Source organism: Callorhinus ursinus, unplaced genomic scaffold (assembly GCF_003265705.2).
Source record: "Callorhinus ursinus isolate GAN/ISIS: 27379988/994484 unplaced genomic scaffold, GSC_fseal_2.0 scaffold1, whole genome shotgun sequence".
NCBI classification, from domain to species: Eukaryota; Metazoa; Chordata; class Mammalia; order Carnivora; family Otariidae; genus Callorhinus; species Callorhinus ursinus.
This window is the reverse complement of record NW_027397063.1, coordinates 98,881,366-98,906,879: the sequence shown is the minus strand read 5'-3', so window position 1 is coordinate 98,906,879 and position 25,514 is coordinate 98,881,366. Positions and strand designations below refer to the sequence as shown.

Sequence of the window (25,514 nt, the reverse complement as noted above, 5' to 3'; positions counted from 1 at the left end):
CACAGTAGACAAAGCTTCCTATCATCTTAGAGAATACATCTATCGTCATGAACCGAATATTGGGTAGAAACTTGAACATCAGAGTTGCTTCTGGTGAGGCTCCAGGAGGAAGTGAGGGATATGTTATTGTCAAGAGAGAGAAAGATGATACTTGTTATGAAGGACCAGAAACTTTGGCTGAGTTATGTTCTATAGCCTGGTAAAAGTAGAATTTATAAGTGATGAACTGGTATATTTAGCCGAGGATATTTCTAAGCAGATTGTGTTAGGTTCAACCTAGTATCTCCTGCTCGAGCTGATAGTCAAATGTGAAAGGAAAGAGATAAACCAAGAAAGGAACTATTCAGCAAAAAGGAACCAGAATTTGATGATTTGGAAAATTCTCAGCCTACCTAGATAGTATGCTCTAGAGGCAGGACCGAGGATTCTGGAAAACATTTTGCTGAATAGATTAGGTATGTAATTCCTGGATCCAAGCAACCATCCCAACCAAAACCAGGGAGGATCTCTGGAGGACTTTCTTGTGTGATGACACAGACTGCTGTAAATTACATGGGAGACTAGCAGGCTTCTGAGAATGTTATACCTGCAGAAACACTACCAGCCTTGAGTAAAAAGGACAGAGATGGGACAAAAGGGAGGAAGGCCGTCAGATTTCTGCTATTCTACCAGGGGAAAAAAAAAAGCTGATAAACAGCTTGGCTGCAAATATGTGCTAACCTTCAAGGAAACAGAACGGTTCCAAGAACAGAGCTGTGTAGATACAAAGACAGAGGCCAGAGAGTGTAAGGCCACTGCTGCGGGCCCAGAGGACGGAGCACCAAGCCTTAGATAATGATTCCCAGGCCTTGAATCTAATGGAATTTGCCTTGCTTGGTTTCAGACTTGCTTGGGACCATTGGCCCATTTTTTTTCCTTCCAATTTCTCCCTTGGGAATGGTAATATCTATCCCATGCTTGACCTACCATTATATTTTCAAAGCAGGTAACTTGTTGTCTAGTTTCATAGGTTCACAGATAGAGAAGATGGCGAAGGATTGCCAGCAATCACCAGAAGCTGGCCTCCAGAACCATGAGAGAATAAATGTCTGTTGTTTCAAGTTGCCCAGTTTATGGCACTTTGTTATGGCAGCCCTAGGACAGTCCTGATGTGGTGTGCAATTTACCGTTATCTCTTTGACCTTGGTTTTTTTAATGATATATTTCATCTGTTGGAATTTTTTATACTAATTCCTTTTAATGATTATTATTATAGTGCTTTTATGTAGCTTCCATGCCATTTCTTTTTGCCTTCATTGTTATTCATTTGAATTTTTTGTCAAAACCTTCTTTTGGTCCTAAATAATTTTGGTTTGTTCTTCTTGTCTTCCTTCCATGTTACCGAGACCAAATTTTTTATGCCATAGAGCTTTGGTTCCCTCATTATGCATGAATGGGAAGAATTAAATCTGGCTATGAACAATCTCAGATAGATGACCTTGCCTATGTGCTCTTATATCGCTGTTAGAAATTCACTATACCTGAAAATGGGCTAAAGACTTTAATGACTATCTTTTGGCTGATAAACATATGGCTAAAATAAAAATGACTGAGTTGGCAAGGATCTAAAATAATCAGAAATCTCATAAATTGCTAACATATCTTGCCATCTTGCCAACTGCCACTTGACAGTATCCATTTACTAAACCTGAATCACATGTATACTCCATGACCCAGCAATTCAACTTCTAGATACATACCCAACATGGGTATTATATTCATGAGCTCTCCAAATGTATTCAGGTGTTCTCTAAAAGACATACAAAATATGCTCATAGCACTTCCAAACTGGAAACTCTTCAAATACCTCAACTATAAAATGGGAAAAAATGTGATATGCTCTCACAATGAAACCATATAATAATAAGAATGGACAAACCGAAACTACAAACAATGTTGAGCAAAAAAGAGAGAATCTGTTATGGACTAAATGTGTCCACCCAAAATTCATATGTTGAAGCCGTAACCCCCATTGTGACTGCATTAGGAGTCAATTAACATTAGAAGAGATTATAAGCGTGGGGCCACAACCTGATAGGATCTGTGTCCTTATAAGAGGACACACCAGAGAACTTGCTTTCTCTGCCATGTGAGGGCCCAGGAAAAAGACAGCCATCTGCAAGCCAGGAAGAGAGCTTCCCCCAGAAATTGAATTGGCTGGAACCTTGATCTAGGACTGCCAGCCTCCAGAACTGTGAGAAAGTACATTTCTGTGGTTTAAGCCAGCAAGTCTACTGTATTTTTCAACCCCTGGCAGCCCAAACAGACTAATACAGAATCTATTGCGTGAATTCTCCATTTATATAAAGTTCAAAAACAGGCAAACCTAATCTACAGGATTCAAAGTTAGAATAATGGGTGCTTCTGGGACGGGTAGGACATGACTAGAAGCGGGCCCCTGGGGGACCTCAGAGGCACTAGCAACATTCTGTTTCTTGATGCAATTGTGCAGATGTCTTAACTTTGTGAAAATTTGTTGAGATGCACACTTACAACTTACGCATTTTTCTAAATGTATGTTATACAAAAAATATAAGAAAAGTTGCTTTGCTTTTATTTATTTATTTTTTTTAAGAGTTCAGGACCTTAGTTCACTCCTTCAAGTCAGGCCACAGAGTTGGGGGTTTTGTTTTTTGTTGCTTTTTTTCTTTTTTAACATGGAACTCCTCTTAGATATAGCTCATTCTTCCCCATTCAGCAACTTCAAATAGAGAATCCCAGATCTTTCAATTCCCTTACCATATTTTACCAGCTGTAATTCACAATCTCCTCCCACTCAGGTTTTTTGTTTGTTTGTTTTTAACTGTAAGACATTGGTTCATAGAAAAGAAAATTGATTGGCTTTAACCTACAGTTCTCCAAGTGTCTCTTCCCTCAGATGATTTTATCTTATTTTCTCATTCAGCATCCTTTATACTAGGTCCCTAAACACTTTGGAGAGACCAATTAGTTTGGATGATTATTATAATTTTTTGGACTTCTCTATTCAGCTCACCTCCCAGGGGGTGAGCCCTTATGGACTTGCCTACCTCTCATGTGATGGTAGATAGCGGTTTATATTTCAGACTCTCAAAGGATTTTTCCCCAAGCTGACATCTTTATTCATTCATTTTTCCTCAAATTATATTGACTGTGTGGGAGGGGAAGAAAGTAGTGAGAGGGTGAAGATCAGTGATATTTTTTAGTATATAATTCATCTTCTTTTCCCCTGTGGCTTACAGGATGGATGGAAGAAGGAATCCTCACAATGCCTGTTACATTCTACCTCTCTTTCTCTGGCTTGGTTATATATCTATTTGTTTGACTCCTCCTGCCATACTGAAATGTTCTTTCATGCATGTTTGCAGTTGCTGTTTTAAACTTGTTTTTAATTTTTTTAATTTTTTAATTTTTAGAGAAGGAAGGGTATAGGATATGACTTTGTTTTTTTTTTGTTTTTTTTTTTTACCATCTTGCTCCAGAAAGCCTAGGTCAAGTTTACTTAACAAAAGAAGATATCAGCTTGGGGCATCCGGGTGGCTCAGATGGTTAAGCATCTGCCTTCAGCTCAGGTCATGATCCCAGGGGTCCTGGGATCGAGCCCCATGTCCGGCTCCTGTCTCAGCGGGGAGCCTGCTTCTCCCTCTGCCTCTCCCCCTGCTCATGCTCTCTCTCTCTCTCTGTATCTCTATTTCTCGAATGAATAAATAAAATATTTTTTAAAAAAAGAAGATATCAGCTTACTTAGCTATCATATATTCTAAGATGCATCAGTAGGTAGTTGATTAAAACAAACTTGTATAAATCCCTATTAATAATAACAATGATAATAATACATGGGTACAGTTAAGTTAAAATTGTCAAAATTTTTAATAAAGACTCCTGATCAGAATTGACCCCAAGTGTTAGGCAGTAGAATTCTATCAGCTCAGATCCAAGAAAGAGGAAGAGCATCTCCCTCTCATCAAAGCACATTTAGCCACTATAAATTTTTCTTCTTGAAGGCAATGCCCGTTTTGTTTACTCTTCACTGCCCTATGCCCCCTGCCAGCACCCTGGACAATGTCTAGTTCTAAATAAACATTTGTGAATGAATAAATTAATTAATGATAATGTAATCACAACAAATAACATATAAGTATAGTATGCTCATGTTAGAGAAAGAGAAGAAACATCTTTTAACTATTTTTTCACACTTTTAAAGCAGTTTGCCAGCATAGTACCAAAGAGCAAACTAAAGTGCTTAATGTAAGTTAGAAAAACCCAAGAAGAGAAAATAATTTTAAAGGATTACACCAGAATTAAATGGAAAAAAAAGGACAAATAAAGAATAAGCTGATAAAACCATAACCTGACTCTTTAAAAGGCCACAAATGAACAAATACATTTTAAGCTTCATTAGGAGAAGATTAAAAGCAACAACGCTATATTGATACATTTGAAAAAATCTTAATATTTTTCAAATACTAGGGTAATTTTCCAGTAAGCCACCCATATCCAAAACTATTCCAAGAAGATAAAGAAAACGTGAACTTGTCAAAGAGCTATCCCCGCCTCCTGCCAAAGGATACAGGTTTCAGGTGATTTCATAACTAAGTTATTTCAAATCCTTAAGGAATAAATAATTATTCTGCCTTTTAAACGTTTCTAGATCATAGAAAAAGAAGGATCACTTCCAAGTGTATTTTATGAGGTTAGCATATTGATACCAAAACTTGGCCAGAATGACATTAAAACAGCTAATGCTTATAAAGAGAACAGAAACTACAGGCCTTACCTCATTTATGAATGAAGATGCCACCATCTGAGATAAATTACTAGTATGTTAAATGATAAAATGTAGGATTTATTCAAAAAAAAATCAAAGCTATATCAATAGTGTAAAAACTATGCAATTCTTAAATTCTAGGTAAATGAAAATTTATATGCGGTAAATTCAATAAAAAATAATAATAAATCATGTATATACATATGTAGGAAGGAAGCAAAAATTCTCATTATTCACAGCCAGTATAGTAAACACAAGAAAATAAAATGAAAAAAAAAAAAGAATAATATAAGAATTCAGTAAAAAGGTCATTGAATAGATTTGGACGCCGGAGAGAGGAGACCTGGAGTCTCAAAGCAGAAGTCGTTAATCTGTTGATTGCTCTCTTGAGTGATAAGGGTAAGGGTAGAATGTGACCACAGGTACTTTATGTGTCACCTAAAATTACATTGGGCCATGAGATCATAGGTTACTGACTCCAAGAACAGACCTTTTTACCTGCCCTTTGGGAGGCTGGGGACAAAAATGATGTTCTGAGAAGTTGCAGCAAAATTATATAATTTCATCTATGTGAGACATCCTCTTTGATCTGCAAATGTCTCTTTGGGCTGGCTGAAAGCTAAATCCCATTATTAAAGGTTCTTTCCTTTTGCTGTATTAAGTGAAATACTTACGGTTATGACGGTTTACTAATTTTCAACAGGCATTTCTACCCTAATTAGTGCAGGTAATTTAGGGCAAGTATGTTGGCCTCTCTGTTCCTTAGTTTACTTGTTTATAAAATGAGGGGGTTTGAACAAGATAATCTAAGATTTTTTTCCAGCTCTAACGTTCCATGATTCTAGAGTCCTCAGATCCCTCCCAGAGAGCGAGCACCAGTGGCTGTACTGGAGGGAAAAGTCCTAAGGTCCTGATGACAATAAGGAGCAAAATGGTGGCGGTTTGGGGAGGGGGCCTGACACAGGGAGAGTTAAAGACAAACTCCAAATCTTTCACAACTTTGTCTGCTATACGCCTTATAAAAGGATAGCTTTGCATATAACATGTGAAAAAAGATGTGCTGAGGTGAAAAACAGCTATATAAATAAAAAGTATCCTAGAAGGGACAGATTATCTTCAGTACACCATACTTCTTAAGGTGTATCCTTTTGGGGTTTCAACCCAAGGCACTGAGGGATTTACTAGTTTCCTTCTTTTGGTAGACTCTAGCCTCCACTGTTCCTTTCTTGCTGTACAAAATTGTCGAAACACTGCCCATCTCAGGCTCTCAGACCTCATCAAGAATTGATATGTGATCCTAGGGGGAAAGTGCCCCAAATTCAAGGCTCACTTTCTACGTTACCTCTTTCTCCTGGATCTTGGCTCCATGGTTCTTCACTATTTTATCATATTCTCTTCCTTTGTTTTTCTGTTGTTCACAGTGGGAATTTTGCTCTGAATTACACAGCCTGCTCTTATTGATGGCCACTTTTTAATTCAAACTCCTATGGTCTCTCAGTCATTTAAAAAAAAAAATTTCTCGACAATGATATAGGTGGATAAAAGCTGCTGAGTGATCACAGAAGTACCTTATAAATTTTATCTTAGAAGAGGTAAAAGAATTTTAAAATTACATTTCTAGTTCTCCCAGGTATAAATCAGGCAGAAACATTTATTTTTTGGGCAGGATAACATGATCCTGTGTTCATTATATGATTGATTTTGTTCTGCCAACTAAAATTGATCTCAGCAAATTTTACACCACATCATTGTCTTATAAAGGATACAACAGTTATTGTCAGGCAAAGGCAACCAAAGCATAAAATAATCCTTAACAGAAAGTTATTTAGAATCACATTTTATCATATGATAACCTTCCTGTCAGTGAGATAGTTAGAATGTAATGAATATACTGTAAAATAAAGCCTTTAGCAACAAAAATACTTGTGTTTGAGTTTTAGACCCGTCACTGGCTAAGGCAAATTAATCTCTCCATTTTAGTTTCCTCATTTGTAAAATGAGAATACTATGTACTTCATCAGGGATATTTCAAGGGTAAAGAAAACATTGCTTAGGAAAGATTATTTCTTAGCATATGGTAGTAATCATATTCATTATTAGTCATTATGCTTGATCACAGTTTTCTAACCCTGGTTCTACTGACATTTTAGATTAGATAACTCTTTTTCTGAGGGGATGTCCTATCTATTGTAAGATGTCCAGATCTTGACCTCTGTCCACCAGATGCCACAGTATCCCCTCAAATAAAATGTCTTCAGACATTGTCAAATGTTGCCTAAAAAGCAAAATTTTCCCTGTGGAGAACCTCTGTTGCTGGAAAATCACGTGTATATATAAGACAGTCATCATTCTCAAGTTGGAAAAATGCTAAATTTGAAGTTAGAATATATGAATTCATACCCTGGCTTTTCCCTTTATTAGTTCCATGACTTCAGAGAATTCCTTGATTTCTCCTCATCTCAGTTCCCCCACTGTAGGTACACACACACACACACACACACACACACACACACACACACACACACGTTATATGATATGGATGAATATATGTAGCTATTTAATATATGTGGCAGTTCCTTTTATACTTAAAAGTACCATACATGAATAAACCATAAAAAAAAAAAAAAAGCTCTGTTAAGCTCTCTCAGAATTTCACTGGCCTGGTAAAAAAATAAAAATTGTCAGTCTATTGATGACCTACACCCTACCCTCCAACTTTGAGGTCTTTTTTTTTTTTTTTTAATTCCATACATCACCCAGTGCTCATCACAGCAAGTGCGCGTCTTAATCCACATCACTTATTTCACCCATGCCCCACCCACCTCCCCTCTTGGTAACCAGCAATTTGTTCTCTATAGTTGAGAGTCTGGTTTGTCTCTCTCTCCCTCTCTCTCTTTTTTCCCCCTTTGCTCATTTGTTTTGTTTCTTAAATTCCACATATGAGTCAAATCACATGGTATTTGTCTTTCTCTAATTCTTTTTCACTTAGCATTATACCCTGTTCCATCCATATTGTTGCAAATGAATGGCAAGATTTCATTAATTTATATGGCTGAATAATATTCCATTGTGTATATATATATATATATATACACACACACACACATATATATATATATATATATATATATATACCACCTGTTCTTTATCCATTCATCTATTGATGGATACCTGGACTGCTTCCATAATTTGGCTATTGTAAAAAATGCTGCAATAAATATAGGGGTGCATGTATCCATTTGAATTAGTGTTTTTGTATTTTGAGGGTAAATACCCAATAATGTGATTGCTGGATCATAGAGTAGTTCTATTTTTAATTTTTTTGAGAAACTTCCATACTGTTTTCTACTCCGGCTGCACCAGTTTGCAATCCCACCAACAGTGCAAGAGGGTTCCTTTTTCTCCACATCCTTGTCAACACTTGTTGTTTCTTGTGTTTTTATTTTAGTCATTCTGACAGGTATGGGGTGATACCTCATTGTAGTTTTGGTATGCATTTCCCTGATGATGAGTGACCAACTTTTGAGGCCTTTTAGAAACAGAAAACTGGGCATCACATAACCTTTTACAATAAAGTTGAATCTTACTAAGGAGTTAGAAACTCAAATCAACAGGTAGACAAAAATTATGTAGAGCCAAAATTACCCTTGAAAACACATTGGGAAGGTGTCAAATTGGAAACCTGTAAAAGACGTCAGTAATTAAAATATATCCGGTATTTTGTCCATATTGGAATAGATACCTGTTTGTTTAGTTGAGAACCAAATATAGTGTTTGGTTCATGTTTAGAGGCCATGTTGTTGTTTTTTTTAAAGTATATTTCACAACTGTATTAATCCTCCAACTGGCAAAATACTCAGTAAGGAGAGGCACAAGAGACAGGCTCAGGAAAAGTAAAAAAAAGGTAAGCTTTGTGTTTCATTTATTTTGTTCACTCTCAGGCACATGCTCATCGTGTGGAATAATAAGGAACAGTACACACTGTTTGTATATTTATTATTCATTGAACTACACAGATCCTGTTGAATTTAAGCCACTCAATTGCTTTGATAGGATTCCTCTGGGTACTTCTCCACTTCTCTATGCCTTTGAACATACTGTTACCTATACCTGGAAGATTCCCCCCCCCCCTCGATCTACTTAATGAGCTCCTAGATGTCAGTATTAGTTTCTTTTTTTAAAAAATATTTTATTTATTTATTTATTTATTTAAGAGAGAGAATGAGATAGCGAGAGTACATGAGAGGGGGGAGGGTCAGAGGGAGAAGCAGACTCCCTGTTCAGCAGGGAGCCGGATGCGGGACTCGATCCCAGGGACTCCAGGATCATGACCTGAGCTGAAGGCAGTCGCTTAACCAACTGAGCCACCCAGGCACCCGTCAGTATTAGTTTCTTAGGGCTGCTTTAACAAAATACCACCACTGGTACTTTAAAACAACAGAAATTTCTTGTCTCACGGCTCCAGGCTAGAAGTCCAAAAGCAAGGTGTCAGTAAGGCCATGCTTCTTTTAAACTTGTGGGGGAGAATTCTTCCTTGTTTCATCTAGAGATCAACCAGGGACTACAGTAAACAATGAATTGAGATAAAGAAAAGACGAAGTTGCAGGGGTGTTTTGTAAGGATAATAGTTAAAATATTGATGTAATAATCCTGGAAAAACAAGAGAAAAGAACTCATGCTGGCTAATGTTGGCTTTGGGAACGGAATGTAGGGAAGAATAGAGATAAAGATGTTAGGACGTGGGAACTTACTATATGGGCAGTAATAAAGAAGTCATTAAAGACCACTTGATGTGGCAAACCTAGATGAACTTGGGCAATGCTGATTCTGTGCCATTGCTGGGTCACAGGGGTATGAGTATGCGAAGTGTCCCACAACTGGAGGAAAAAGGAGGTCTGCCACTCAGGAAAGGTGCTGGACTAATTGATGAAGGTTTGTTAGTCGTGTGCCATGAGACCAGAAGCCTCATGAAATCATAAAGAAGGATGGGTAAGCACAATCAAGGAAGAAACGGTAGGGAGATGAAAGGAGAAGAAAAGATGCTTTGTTCAGTAGACACATGGAGGAAGAAAAGGATGGGAGAGACCAGAGTTAGCACCATGCTGTGGAACTGAGAAGTGAAAAGTTCAGGAAATACATGCATTAAAGACTTTTAAAAATCACAGGGCTAGAAATAATGGAGAAAATTCAAGAAGGTTTTCCATAACAAGGGAGAGCAGAACAACTTAGTCAGAGCAGAACAACTCAGAGTAGAGAGGTTTGTCCAGGCCCAGGATAAGGCTGAGCCCGCAAACGACGGATTTGGACAGCAGACGGGCATCCCTGTCAGTACTCATCGGAAGAGTACTAACCCACCCTTTTTCTTTGAGACTTTAGAGTAATATTAATCACTCCCTGCTAGAATGTGAAATTGTGCCTTAGCAATTTATCGGAGATATTAGAGGGGGAGAAAAATTGTACCTTACGGAGAAACTTTTTTAATTTTATTAACACCTACTTCGAAGTGTTACTGGAGAAATTAATCTGATCCTGAGTTCCTTAGCAGAAAGAAACTCATTGAGTTTCAAATGAGTAAAAAGCAATACTGTCAGTTTAACAGACTAGGGATAGGCTCCATTACCTTTAGCTATTTTAATACCCTGATGCTAGCTCAATTTAGCAAGAATGTGACTAAACCTATCCCTTATCTTTGCGATGTCAGACAATCCCAGCAGAAATACCTTATTGGGATCTGCTTCCCTCCCCAGCTCCAGAAGCAGGGAAATGGGCATAACCAGAGGGACCAGGAAGAGATTAGTTTCCCTTGGGAATGTAATTGCCGCCTCCGCCAATAACCATAGATATCACAGGTGGGCTAGGGGGACAGACAATAACTCTTCTGTGATAATACAATTAGTTTGCTAGGAGCGCAAACAAGACAGAGCACATTGTTTAATATTTTTGGAGCTTTCAGTTACATAAATTTTGCCCTAGTCAAATGGATCCTACTAATTCTTTCATTTCTTTAATTTTTCTGGCCTAATTTTAAAAGATACGGTGTATTAATGCATACTGAACAAACTTGTGAAAGAATATTCCCAAATCACTATACTGGAAAAGATTTTATAACAATTAGTTACAGCAGTGAGTTTTACTTAGGATTTGGCATTCAGATATTTTAAACATTATACAAAAAATATACACTAAAAGCCTCTATGTGCATACATCTGCATGTACAGATCAGGGTGAATTTTCAAGACTTCATTTAGATGTAAAGAATGTAGGTAAATGCAATAATCTGAACTGGTAAGAATGAATGACTGGTGGAAAGGATTAAGAATGTTGGGGTTGGGGCACCTAGGTGGCTCAGTCGTTAAGCGTCTGCCTTCGGCTCAGGTCATGATCCCAGGGTCCTGGGATGGAGCCCCGCATCGGGCTCCCTGCTCAGCGGGAAGGCCTGCTTCTCCCTCTCCCACTGCCCCTGCTTGTGATCCCTCTCTTGCTATGTCTCTCTCTGTCAAATAAATAAATAAAATCTTAAAAAAAAAAAAGAATGTTGGGGTTAAAGATAAGCTTTATCTTTGCAAATGAATTGCTACGGGGCATAAAGTAGAAACCGTCAGAGTCTAAAATCAAGATATTTCTATTTCATTTGGCATTTTTCCTGGAAACTACAGATCCAAGAGAAGTTGGGAATTGATTACATTTGCCATGTGAGTATATCAAGGTAAGATGCAAACTTTCCCACTCAGAGGTTGCTTAGAAGCCACATTCCTTTTCTTTATCTTGCCTGTCCTAGTTTCGACTATTTATAATCAGCACCCCCGTTCAAGGTCAGAGTCAGAAAGAACCAGCGATTTAAAGGTAGGCTGTGCCAAGGCTGAACAGCTGTCCCCAATCTGGGTTCTTCCTGTCGCTGCTGTGGTGTAGTACTCAACTCCCTGCTCTCGCCACAGATGTCCACAGGAAATGCATCAGAGAGGTCTAATGGGAGGGAATCAGATGCACATGTTCCTTAGTATGTGGTGATGGGCATCCTCAAAGTGCCTGCCACAGACAGCCCTCCCTCCGAGCTAGAATTGGTTCCAGGCTTGTGAATGCCAAGTGTCCACACAAGCTGTGCTGCAGAGTCCCCACTCTTCCCCTTTCTCTATATGTTGTCAATAAAGGAATTTTAGAGCTGCTCGGGAATGTGGGGGGATGAACACAGCTCTGTAATTGAGAGCTTAGTCACGTCCTCATGTGAGGGGAAAGTGCAGCATGTCCCCATTGGGACTTTCCTACCCTGCAATATCAGACCACATGGAACAGTTTAGCTGGAGAATAGGCTCAATTCCATGTTTTGAAATTTAATTTTCAATCCATCAGTTATGGTCAAATCAGAAAACTGCTTGGTGCCTGAAACTTGAAGTTACAATGTTTCTGAGTCTTACTTGTCCCATCGTCAGAGTTAATAATTGTGTTTGGCCCATAACAAATGATATAGACAGTTTTGCTGACCTGCCGGAAGCAACGAACATCCCATCATTATATTCTATCACGTGAGAGAAATGCTACAATTTCAACAGGATGTCCAACATCCTATCCACTGCTCACCGCTAAATGTTCCCTATCTCAGTGAAGTGGCAGATTCACCTCGTTGTCCCAAACTGCAGGAGTCACTCTAGATTCCTGCTGCTTCTTTACCTTCAATATTAAAAAAACACGAATCCTCTGGATTCCACCTCGAAAATCTTTAAACGCCTTAGATCATTCAGTTATTTCAAAAACATTTCTTTTTTTTGTTTGTTTTTTGAGAGAGAGAGAGAGAGAGAGTGAGAGATCACAAGCGGGGAGTGGGAGAGGAAGAGCAGACTCCTGGCTGAGCAGGGAGCCCGATGCCGGGCTTGATCCCAGCACCCTGGGATCATGACCTGAGCCAAAGGCAGACACTTAACCAACTGAGCCAGCCAGGTGCCCTCAAAAACATGTCTTATAAGAGTCATTGCACTAGTTTTTTAACAGACGTCTCTGCCTACATTTTTGTTTCCTCTGTCCATGCTTTCCATGACTAGCAATGCAGCCTGGGAGTTCTCATGTACACTCTGAGCTTCCTGCTCCCTTGATCAAATTCCACCTGATTGTCTATCGCCTGCAACAAAGTATACACAGTTTGTAAAAATTCCTTCATTATCTGATCCTTACCTCTTCAGGCTTCTCTCAAGACACTGCTCCCCATCTGTTCTCCCTCCCCATGCCTTCTGTGTTTCAGCAATACTAAACCATTTGAAGTCATCAAAATATTACAATGTTTCTCTCATATAGTATTCAAGGCAGAGAGAATGTTCTCTATGTTCTCTTTGTCTTGAATGTGTTTTCCTCTCCTCTATCTAGCAAATTCCTCAAATTGAACAAAAAATGTGTTAAGTGATGAAGTATTCTGATATGCCCAGTGGTAAAAAGTTGCCTATCACACATCAAATGAACTTTGTATATAACTCAATTATGAAAATTACCATGTTCTATTGTAAATGCTTGTTTGCATTTCTCTTACCCACTAATCTATGGCTTCCTTGATTACGAAATCATCATATCTTTTGTTTTCTTTGTATCTATATAATCCTGCACAGGATTTGCTTGCTTTTTCACTCAACATTATTTTTCTGAACCATCCATACTGATTTGTTTGGCTGCAGTTACTTATTTTGCATTCTGTGTAATAGTCTAGTATTCCATCTTATGAATGTATTACAATATTTTACCCACTCTCCCATCAATGGACTTTTGTATTGTTTCTAGTTTTTATTATTATTATTATTATTATTATAGATGATGCTGTGATGAAGTCTTGCTTATATCTCCAGGTGCACATGTGCAGGCTTTTTTCTAGAATATGTATCTGCGGGTAGAATTGCTGGATTGTAAATCATGTGCTTTTTCAACTTTCCAGATAATGCAAATGTTTTCCAAAATAGTTTGCTAAAGTGTGGTTTTTCCCAACTCTGTATTGGCCTGGCAAACTTTTATTGGCCTAGGACAATGAAATGTAATGTTTGGGGCTGTCTTTTCAATGGAAATCATTACTGTCTTTGCCAGAAAAGATTTATTGGCATTGTTTTAAACAAGAACCATTTCCATTGCTCTCATTTTCCTACAAATTCCCAAACAAATTCATTTGCATTACTATTGGTTTCCACTAAAGGCTACCTTCTTATAGTTGCAAAGTAGCATGGTCAATAGAAAGCCACCCAAGGTATATATCCCAATAAAGTCAGATTATCCTGGGGAATCTGTTAGCCAGAGATCTGCAAACGGTAGCTGGCTGGCCAAATCCAGCAGTGGTTAGTACCTGCTTGTATAGAGCCCACAAACTAAGATACTTTTTTTATATTTTTAAGGAGTTTTAAAAGGAAAACAAAAGGTATGCAACAGAAACATATGTGGACAAAGTCTAAAACATTAACTATCTGGCCCTTTACAGAGCAAGTTTTCCCACTTCTGTGCTAGCCAATGCCCCAAATTCCATTGAAAAGATAGCCAATATCATTTGCCCTTTATAAGGCAACTCTTTTTTTTAAAGATTTTATTTATTTATTTTAGAGAGAGAGAGAAAGAAGGAGCACGGGAGGGAGGGGCAGAAGGAGAGGGAGAGAGAGAATCTTAAGGAGACTCCAAGCTCAGTGTGGAGCCCAGTGCGGGTCTGGATCCCAGGACCCTGAGATCATGACCTGAACTGAAACCAAGAATCAGATGCTTAAACAACTGTGCCACCCAGGCGCCCCAAGGACAACTTTTTTTTTTTTCTCTTCTGGCATATTGTACAAATACTCTTCCCAGTGATGTGTAAGAAGTCAGGTTGGATAAAACTTGGGTTTATGTTGGAGTTTTAATTGGCATTTACCTATTAATGAGATAGTGTATCTTATATGCTATGGTCATTTTTACTTAGCCTTTGTTTTAATGTCTGTGTTTTATCCATTTGGGGGGATTATCTGGCTTTAATTTGCAGTCCTTTATATATTCCAATAATTGTCCACTTAATATGTTGTAGATCTTTCCTTAGTGCACTGCTTTTTCTTTTCTTATTTATTTATTTATTTATTTTTATTTTTTTAGGTTTTATTCATTTATTTGACAGAGAGAAACACAGCGAAAGAGGGAACACAAGCAGGGGGGAGTGGGAGAGGGAGAAGCAGGCTTCCCACCGAGCAGGGAGCCCGATGCAGGGCTCGATCCCAGGACCCTGGGATCATGACCTGAGCCAAAGGCAGACACTTCACCGACTGAGCCACCCAGGTGCCCCTGCTTTTTATTTTCTTTACAAAGTTTTTTGGCAAACAAATAGAATTTAATTTGTAATTAAATTTATCCAACTCTTTATGTTTTAAAACTTTTGGGCTTTGAAATCATTCTTATTGTAAGGTCATAAAGACATGCTCTTAGATATACTGCTAAAAAAGAAGAAATAAGTCCCAAATCGAGTCACTTGTGCTAAGCCCCACTTCAGCAAACCAAGACTTAATACCTAATGTAATTGCAATTTCAACCTCTCCCTGGAATGTAATCTTAAACCAGTCAATCTGGTTTAAGCGGTAGTGGAGTAATCTGCCTGATAGACCCCTTTCAGTCCCCAGAGGAAGATGACATAACCCACTCTTCCATAGTCCCTGACCCCTTTGCCTATAAAAATCTCCCATTTTGTACAGCTCTTTGAAGCTCCTCTCTTTGCTAGCTGGGTTGCTGCTGCCTGATTCATGAGTCATTGAATAAAGCCAATTAGATCTTCAACTTTCCACAGTTGACTTTTTTAAAACAGATTTGGTGGCAGCAGTGGCAAACATCAGATGCAAACTCCTGATAGCTTCAGAGAGGACAAGAAAAACAGGAGTGGTAACCTGAGAACCCTTTGAGTTCAGTCCTTCTCACCATTGCCATTTCCGAGGGCTGTGGGTAAGTTCCTCTCAATTCTGGGCTCCACTCTCTTTATGGTCAAGCTCCCGATCTAATCAACTTTCCAGTCAGTTCCCTATTTGATTAGAAACCCCAGCCCTTGGTTCTATCCCCAGATTTCTACATTGGGGGCTTAGTTGGCAGTTCCACATTTGTTTGGAATCCTTCCCCAGATTCCATGTTGGGAACTGCTAGTGGCAGCTGGATTTCCCCATTTGTTTGCAATCAGTCTGCAGTCCCCATTCTTTGGGGTCCATTGGTTCAGTTGCCTCCCCAACCCTTAGATTCCACTTTGGGCAATGCTGGTAGTTGGACTGGGTTCAACTTAAAAACTGGGTTGGGTCCAAGATCATACTGGATCTAACCTAAGAACTGGACTGGATCAGGGATCAGGCTGGGTCCAGCTTAAGCTGGACTGGGTCCACTAAGTAAAGGCTAGTGTTCATGGGAATCTTGGAAGATAAAAAAGCCACAAAACTTGATGGGCATGGGGTGAGCACTTAAAAGCTGTTAGAGTGTTTGCCACCTACCTCTAAAGACTCCCAGGTTAGGATAAGTTGGTCCCAGAACAGGTTAAATTGACACTGGCTCACCTGCCAACCCTAAGAAAATCTCTGGGCAATGAGGTTCACTCTAAAACACCACACCATCTCCATCCCTGCAGCACATCTTCGTTAGTATTAGTTTGGCTCCAAGAGACCCAAAGGCTTAGCTGAAGAAGAATGGGATCCTTATTCTAAGGAGGTAAGTGTGCCACCTTCCTGCGTACCTACTTATTTGATGTCTAATTGCTATGGTCCTGGAACTTATAAATATCTACAATAATGACAAAATCTTGCCAAAAAACCTTTTGTCTCCTGAGAACTTAGTAACTCTCAGGTTGGGGTTTCCAAAATATGGCTGGACAGAAATGTGGGTTGGATTCCATTTGTGGTTAGGGTCCTACAAAATTTCTGCCAGCCCTCAGGGAGGGAATTTACAATGGCCATTATGAGGACTGTTCCAAATAAATAAGATCATTTAAGAAGTGCACTTAAAAATAGTGTTCCCAAATTAAACAAACAGAATGAGATACCTATTTTAATTGGTATGCAGAAGGCTTCAAAAGGCTTCAAGGTTCCAAAATAACTGCGTTGAAAAAAAATCACCCACACAAAAATGACACAAGAAGTACCTAAAACGAAAGATGGACCTAACTCCTACTGCCCCGCTCCTTCCTCCTTTATAGCACTCATTCCATCATTTATCCTCTGTCTAAATTGTCCTTCCACTCTGAAGAGACTATAATACTGTAAACGAAAGTTCATCAAGTCAGAGGTCTCATGGATACCCCTGTATCTACTGTCAAAGGAGGACCTCCATATGGACCCCTCCCAGAGTTGACGAGACTCTTGAGAATTATCCAGTAAACTGCTATGTTATCCCCTTAAACAGCGAAGGGAAACTAAAATTAAAATTAGTGAAAACCTTGCCAAATTCTGGTAGATACCAGAGCTACACCTTCTGCTTTAAACCCTACATGTAGCCTGCAGATGAAATCCTAGGGAAACTGGCAGAAGCCAGCTAAGGGTGAGGATTCTCACCAGAGTTAGTTCTTCAGATCTCTGTGTGTAGTGCCTGATAAAGAGAGAAAAATAAAATAGCTTTTGCACTCAATTTGTGGATGTCTCTTAAGTCCAAGGTGCTGTTTAGTATTGCCAGAAATATTTACTGTTTCCCAGCTGAAACTGAAGAATATTTAAAAGGACTTTTTTTAATGGTTGGTCAAACTAGAAGTTGATATTCAGAATGCGATAGGATTTTTTTTTTTTTTTTTTTTTTTGGTCTTCTCCCCTAAGCTAAACTAACTCTTATCTTCTTATCTAGGCCATCTCCTTGAAATGCAAACTTCAGGGAGGTAATTCTCAACAGATAGGGAAAAAAAAAAGGAAAGAAGCTTTAAGATGCAAACTACTATAGAAGCTCCCTTGCCCAAAATCTAGCCCACAGCTTCCATAAGATTACTTATCAAGGACAAGTGTGTATTCTCCAATTCTTGGGTGAAATGTTCAATATGTTTCTATTAGATACGTTGTTAGAATCATTATTCAGATCTTCTATGTCCTTACTGATTTGTGCACGTGATTTATCAAATGTTGAGAAAAGTATATTAAAATCATCCTTATCATGATGAATTATTAATTTTCTTCTGTAGTTATTCTGTCATTTTTTGTCATATTTAAAATGTATGCTCCCAGATGTAATCAAGTTTAGAATTGTATTACCCTGCTGAACTGATTACTGTCTTTTTTTTTTTTGGTCAAATCTAAGTCTATTTTGTCTGATCACAATATTTCTACACGAGTTCTCTTTTGGTTAATATTTGTTTGATGTATCTTTATCCATCGTTTTGCTTTCAACCATTTTATAGTCTTATGTTTTAGGTTTGTTTCTTAAATAGAAGAGAGCTAGCTGCATTTTTGCTTATTTATTATGTTACAATCTTAGTCCTGTAACTGGAGAATTAAGTCCAATTATATTTATTGTAATTGATATATTTGGATTTATTTCCACCATCTTATTTTTGTGCTTTCTGTATGTCTTTTCTAATATTTCATTTTTTTCTCCTTCCTTATTTTCCTTTAGATTGCCTTTTATTAATTCTAGTTTTTTCTCTCTGCAACATTTGAACTTATGCACTCTATTTCTCCTCACTGAGTAGTTACACTAGTAATTTTTGCATGTATAATTAATTTAATAAAGTCTAAAATTAATCAATATCATTATCCTCCTTTCTAGCAATATAAGTGAGTGCTGTAAAGTGCTTTAACTCTATAAACTCTCAAGTTATACACCATTATTGTCTAGTATTCCAGTTGATCTTTTTTATCCCCCCTTTATTAGTTTTTATTTAGGCTCCAATTAACATGCAGTGTAATATTAGTTTCAGATGTACAATATAGTGATTCAACATCTCCATATACCTGATGCTCATCACAACAGGTGCCCTCCTTAGTCCCCATCACCTATTTAACTCATCCCCCCACCCACCTTCCTTCTAGTAACCCTCAATTTGTTCTCTTTAGTTAAGAGTCTACTTCTTGGTTTGCCTCTCTCTTCGCCCCCCTTGTTTGTTTTGTTTTTTAAATTCCACATAGGAGTGAAATCCTATGGTATTTGTCTTTCTCTGACTGACTTATTTCGATTAACACTATACTCTAGCTCCATCCAGATCATTGCAAATGGCAAGATTTCTTTCTTTTTGATGGCTGAGTACTCTTCCCCTGTATACACATATCACATCTTCTTTATCCATTCATCAGTTGTTGGACATTTGGGCTCTTTCCATATTGTGATAATGCTGCTACAAACATTGGGGTGCATAAATCCCTTTGAATTAGTATTTTTGTAGTCTTTGGGTAAATACCTAGTAATGCAATTGCTGGATTAGAGGGTAGTTCTATTTTTAACTTTTTGAGGAAACTCCATACTTTTTTCCAGAGTATGGCTCTGCACCAGTTTTCATTCCCCCAACAGTGCACTAATGTTCCTTTTTCTCCACATCCTCACCAACACCTGTTGTTTCTTATGTTGTTGATTTTAGCCATTCTGACAGGTGATATAGCACTGTAGTTTGTTTTTTTTTTTTCATTTTTTAAAATTTAAATTCAATTACTTAACGTATAATGTGTTATTTGTTTCAGGAGTGGTACAGGTCTGTGATTCATCAGTCTTATTATATAATACCCAGTGCTCATTACAACACACACCCTCCCCAATGTCCATCACCCAGTTACCCCATCCCCCCACCCCCCTCCACTCCAGCAATGCTCAGTTTGCTTCCTAAGATTAAGAGTATCTTGTGGTTTGTCTCCCTCTCTGGTTTCACCTTGTTTCATTTTTTTCTCTCTTCCCCTATAATCCTATGCCTTGTTTCTCAAATTCCACATATCAGTGAGATCATATGATAATTGTCTTTCTCTAATTGACTTATTTCACTTAGCATAATACCCTGTGGTTCCATCCATGTCATTGCAATTGGCAAGATTTCATTTTTTGATGGCTGCATAATATTCCATTGTATACCACTTCTTCTTTATTCATTCATCTGTTGATGGACATCTGGGTTCTTTCCATAGTTTGGCTATTGTGGACATTGTTGCCATAAACATTGGCAGGTGCCCCTTCAGAGCACTACCTTTGTATCTTTGGGGTAAATACCCAGAGAGGGAACCCACCTACATTCTTTGGTGGGAATGCAAGTAGGTGCAGCCAGCCTGGAAAACAGTATGGAGGTTTCTCAAAAAGTTGAAAATAGAGCTCCCTTATGACCCAGCAATTGCACTCCTGGGTATTTATCTCATTGTAGTTTTGATTTGTATTTCCCTGATGATGAGTGATGCTGAGCATCTTTTCATATGTCTGTTGGCCGTCTGTATGCCCAGACTTTTTTTTTCAGTCAATGTTTGCTTAGATTTACCTATGTTGTTACTAGTGTGTAGTAACAACATAGGTAAATTCTTCAGCAAAAAATTCTTTAGCAAAGAATATAGTAACAACATAGGTAAATCTAAGCAAACTTCTTTAATATCTGATCTATCTAGACTAACTCAGGCAGGCTGACTCCAGGAACCCAGGGGAGGGTCCCACAGGACGTATCAAGAGGGTCTTTGGCTTCACACAGGATAGAAATCAAATGTGAGCTGGAGAAAGTGAAAACAGTTTATTGAATAGGGTGACTGGCAGAGAATAGCAGTAGATGGAACGTCTGGGAGACTTGGAAAGGAAAGGAGAATGAGTCGCATCATTGCTTGGGGCTAGGCGTTTATATTGGAAAAGGATCTAGGGTACGTGTTTCTTCAGGAATCCGTGGTTGGGTCCAATCAAAGGTGAGTGTCAGGTGAACAGTAGGTGTTATTCCATAAATTACTGAAGGTAGTGGTATTGATGCCACCAGGCGTCAGCTGAGATTTGTTTGAAGCTAATGTCCTGGAAAATGTTTGGGATCTGGCTCGTCTTAGGCGTTGTCAGGTGTTTGGGGCCTAGGACAAAATTCAGAGAACAATTCACTTTCTTGCGTTCCCTTGAAGTGGGAACATAGCTTCTTTGACTTATTCAGAGGCAAAATATAGAACTTGAGTAAATGGGGCCTAGCAGACCAACAGCAGAGATGGAGCCTTTCTAAAATGGAGTGCCTTCAGCTTCCCTACTTCAGTATCATTTTGTTTCATAAATTCATCCTCAGTAAGTTCCTTTAGTGAGAGTAAAGTAATAATAATTCTCTCAATTTTTGTTTGGCATAGTCTAGCTGGAACTGCTTTGTTATAGATTTTTAACTTGGGAATTTTCAAGCCACATAATTAGTATAAATCCTAGCCCTACTCTCCATCTGAAGTCTGGCCTGATTATGAATTTTCACCAGAAGTTTTTGGCATAAATATACCTACCTGAGTCAAGCTGAAAAAAGCAAACATATTTATGTTTGGGGTGGGCAGGTGAGGGAGGGGGTGGGAATAAGGTTTGAGTTTTGTTTTTCTTTTTTCTAGTTCACCTTTGCACTACAGATGTTTCTTTTCAGTGGCCGCAGCGTTAGGTAGGAGTCTGTGACCTGACTTTTCACCTTGCTCTGTTAGTTGTCCCTGGCACTTCTAAGTCCTGTTAAAATTACAGCTCTAGGTTTGGTGAGGCCTACAAAGATAAGGAGATGCCCCCAGGGCAGCGCCATCTTCAGTACTTACAAGGCTTTCTGAATTCCTGGCTCTTTAGGATTTTGGCTTTTCCTTCACTTTCTTGCTGGCTCAGTGGTACATTTAAAGGGCCTTTAAAAAAAGACTTTTATCAAGCATTTATAAGTGTTGCATATTAAGGACAGCTTTTAAGGATCTATTCTGCAACTCGCCAGAACCAATGCATTCCATTCTTAATAACTTACGCATGGTACCCAGGAGGACTACTTTTTCCTCCATTTCTGCAACTCCCCAAATGGCATGACCTTGGACAACCTTTGTAAATCTCAGTTTTCTGAGTTTCATCACCTGGGGGCTCTTTATTAGATCCCTCAAAAGAGAAATCTTCTCAAACTAGCATAACCTCCTTCTGGGAAGGGATTTAGCATATTTGATAAAACCCTTAAATTTCTGGTAAATTTTATGAGATTAGATTTCTTGTGGGAAACATACTTGACTATCAGCTGAAAGACAGTCTACAGATAACTAACCATGCCATTTTTCCTTTGCTGTATACTATATATCCACTCTTTTTTTCCCGTAAAATACCCTTATCAAGAGTGGATCTTTGAATTGGCTTCCTGTAGGGTTTTTCTTCCAGCAACAAGACAGGACTAAAACTATGATATATGCTTATAACAGAATAGCCTAAAATTTTTTCATTAACAAATCTTTATTTTTTAAAAGATTATTTAAATGAATCACCTTTATTTTCAACTTTCAGCTATAAGTTTAGAGGCACTATACACAAACCAGACTGCCTTATTTTCTACTGGTAATAGGATATTCATGAACTGCAGGGATATTCTATTACCTTCCAAAAGAACTTTTCCTGTTTAAAATTTTTGTGCAAATTGGAAAACAAAATGTAGCTTGAAAAGTTTAAATAGAAGTGTTAAGATCACGCATAAGTTTGACTTGCATTTCCTGTTGATATGCAAATTTGGGGATTATTCTGGCCATGGCACCGCCCCAACATTCAGTATTATGTTAATGAGAATAAATGTATTACATTTTTAATACATGGGGCTCGCTATGAAGAAACTGAGGACTGGCTAAGTGGGGAAAAAAAAGAAAGGACTTTTCTAATTCCTTTTAGTTCACTGTTGATTGTGTAAGGTTGAAATAACATTTTGGTAATTTAGCTGAACAGTAATGAAAATTCAGCACTGGAGTGTTAGAAGATCTAGGTTTTTCACACAATGAATTTTATTTTATTTTTTTTAATATTTTATTTATTTATTTGAGAGAGAGAGAATGAGAGATGGAGAGCACGAGAGGGAAGAGGGTCAGAGGGAGAAGCAGACTCCCTGCCTAGCAGGGAGCCCGATGCGGGACTCGATCCCGGGACTCCAGGATCATGACCTGAGCCGAAGGCAGTTGCTTAACCAACTGAGCCACCCAGGCGCCCCACACAATGAATTTTAGATCACCTATGTATGCTTCGGTCCTTTCTGTAAAATGAGGATACCAGTAACTCAGCATTTGAATCAAAATAAACAAGGTTCAGGGGCACCTGGCTGACTCAGCCGGTAGAGCACAGGACTCTTGATCTTGGGGTTTGTAAGTTCAAGCCCCACGTTGGGTATAGAGATTACTCAAAAATAAAATCTTAAAAAAAAGAGAGAGAGAATGAACTGGCTTCAACAGTTCACATTCCAGTTGAAACAGTTCCGGATGGTTTTAACTTAGCAAGCTCCTTATGCTCATTTGTAGGGCAATTAAAGTCTGTATTTTAGGGTTGCGTGAGGATTAAGTGGCGTCTACCACATGCACCAAGAGAGAGTAAAGCATAGAGACATGGAGAGAGTACTCTTGAAGGCTGTATATTAGATTTATCTATATTAGTCCAGTTATTTAATGATTGCTTTAACTTTTGAAAAAAGTCTCTCCATTGTATTCCATTTACTATTTCACTAGCAAGTATCACTTTTTCTCCTTGCCTTTCAGCTTTAGCATGTAAAGAATGTAAAATCTGTCAGTCGCTTGATGTTGAAAACAGATAATTGCAAGTTCAGGAAAAGTCACCTGTATTTCAGTATGACTTCCCCAGGGTGTGTGTGTGTGTGTGTGTGTGTGCGCGGGTCTCTGTGTTTGCAATTGACATGTTCGAAAAAGGAAAGGGATCACTCTGAAAGCTACTCATATGTGCTTGGCATTGAATAACTGAACTAAAAATTATGTAAGCAAAACAACAACATAACCAATAGGGAAGGTCTAGTTCTTCTGAGCTCCCTGACACTTACAGCTGCTAAAGGCAGCTTTTATAAAGGAATCGCCTCCGTACAAAAAATATTTTCTTTTTCTTAAAACTTCCCTGAGAAGGAGTCGCACGTCTTATATGAAAATGGTGTGCTGCTTGGCTCCATTAAAATGACAAGGGTCCAGAACACATAACTAATTTTATTTAGTAGGTAGAGCAGACACACCTTAGCCTATTTTTCCTGTGACTCTCTCACTCCCCATCCCCAACTTCAGATATACACATCACTAGATTCCCAAGAGTCAGGAGGTGGGAGTGGGGAGTTTCAGTATAGAATATAGCTCTTGACATCATTTTGGTCTGACCAAGAAAAAGAAAGGAAGAGAGGGAAAGCAAAGAGAGGAGGAGAAAGACAGGAAGAACGAAAAGGGAGAGAGGGGGCAATGAAAGAAAAGAAAGACAGAAAGAAAACAAAAAAAGGGGAAGGGAGAGAACCTAAACAATGAGAAAGGAAGGAAGCTTGGATGGAGGGAGGAAAAGGAGCGAGAAAGGGAGCGAAAGAAGAAGAATATGAGAAGAGAATCATTTTTGTCTCAGGTTGACTAGGGAGAGCAACGGAACCTTCATCAGCACTACACAATCTCGTAGAGGCAATGTACTGTTTTCTTGAAAGCCCCGAAGCTAAGCAATTCCAAGAATATTTGGCAAAGCCCTTTTGGGAAGGGTGAGGTGGAGAGGGGGTGGGTGCTTTCTCGCACACTCGCACACCCGGCCCCCACACAAGATGTGACAGGGTTCGGGAGACCTAGCGGAAACCTTCAGGTCACCCGGGGAACTGCTCCTCACGCTCGTCCTGCGGCGGTGAGGCGGGGGGGGGGGGGGGGGGGGGGGGGGGGGGGGGCGGTGAGGGCGCCGAGACGCGCGGGGCGCGGAGATGTGCAAGTGGCGAAGCTTGACCGAGCGCAGGCGGGAGCAGCCACCCAACTCCCGGCGCGGGATCTGCTGAGAGGCCACGGTGAGTCTCTCCGGGTGCGGGTCCGAGGGATGCCCGGTTCCCCTTCGCTCCCCGCCTCCCCCCCGGTCCCCGGCCGCCGCGGGACCCGGAACCTTCCCGGAGTCCGGCCTTGGCTCGGCGCCGCCGCCTGCAGCCCGGAGCCCGCGCCGCTCGGGGCGCGCTGGGGCGGACGCACCGACCGACCGGCGCTCGGCGGGGCTCCCCACGCCCGGCCCCGCGCGCTCATTGGTCGGGATGTGTCTGCTCAGCAGCCTCCAACTTCTCCCGAATCCCACTGGTGAGTCCCGGGAGAGCGAGCCAGCACCTGGCAGCTGGGGAGAAGGGTCCGAAGGGCGCGAGAGCGCGGGCGGTGGGAGCCGATGGGACGGGCACGGGGCGGGCACAGCCGACCGAGGGGAGCGGCTGCCCGGGAGGCGCGCGGAGCAGGGACGGCGGGTCGGGTCCGGCGCTACCGAGCGCCCGGGACCCTGCGGCCGTGGGCGAGGGAGGCGTGCCCTAGGAAGGAGCCACAACTAGGACCTGAAGAGTGAGGGGAAGGGGCAGAGAGGGTGACCTGGGAGGAGGGCTCTGCTAGTGATGTCGGGTCGACTCCTCAGGTTCCTTGCCACAGCTCCCTGCAGCCTCTGCCTCGGGGAGTTAGGTTTGGTTGCCGACATCAGCGCTACCGAATTGCAGGGGGACTGATTTGGGGGCTGGGAATTTGCCATTCCGCTGCACACTGATTTTTTTTTTCCTTTAAAGCAAGGTTTGTTTTCATTTTGGTCTCTATCAGATTCTCTCCTCATTTGGAACTCACTTTTCTGTTTTTACTTTTCCTAACCTGAGGATCATTTCTTTATCCCACCTCTTCATCTTGCCTTAACCTTAGTTTCCTATTATATAATTTATGCTGATAGC

General features: G+C 39.8%; 1 protein-coding gene across 5 annotated transcripts in view; it reads left to right on the top strand.

Moving 5' to 3' along the window:
* Positions 1-24,510: 24,510 nt before the first annotated feature.
* The window catches only part of MME (membrane metalloendopeptidase), a 105,868-nt gene continuing 104,864 nt past the window's right edge, over positions 24,511-25,514 (top strand). For 2 of the 5 annotated variants that reach the window (XM_025880096.2, XM_073898339.1), the window contains exon 1: positions 24,511-24,617. The gene's annotated coding sequence lies outside the window, so the exon portion shown is untranslated. The other 3 variants (XM_073898354.1, XM_073898361.1, XM_073898352.1) reach the window with 3 other exon arrangements.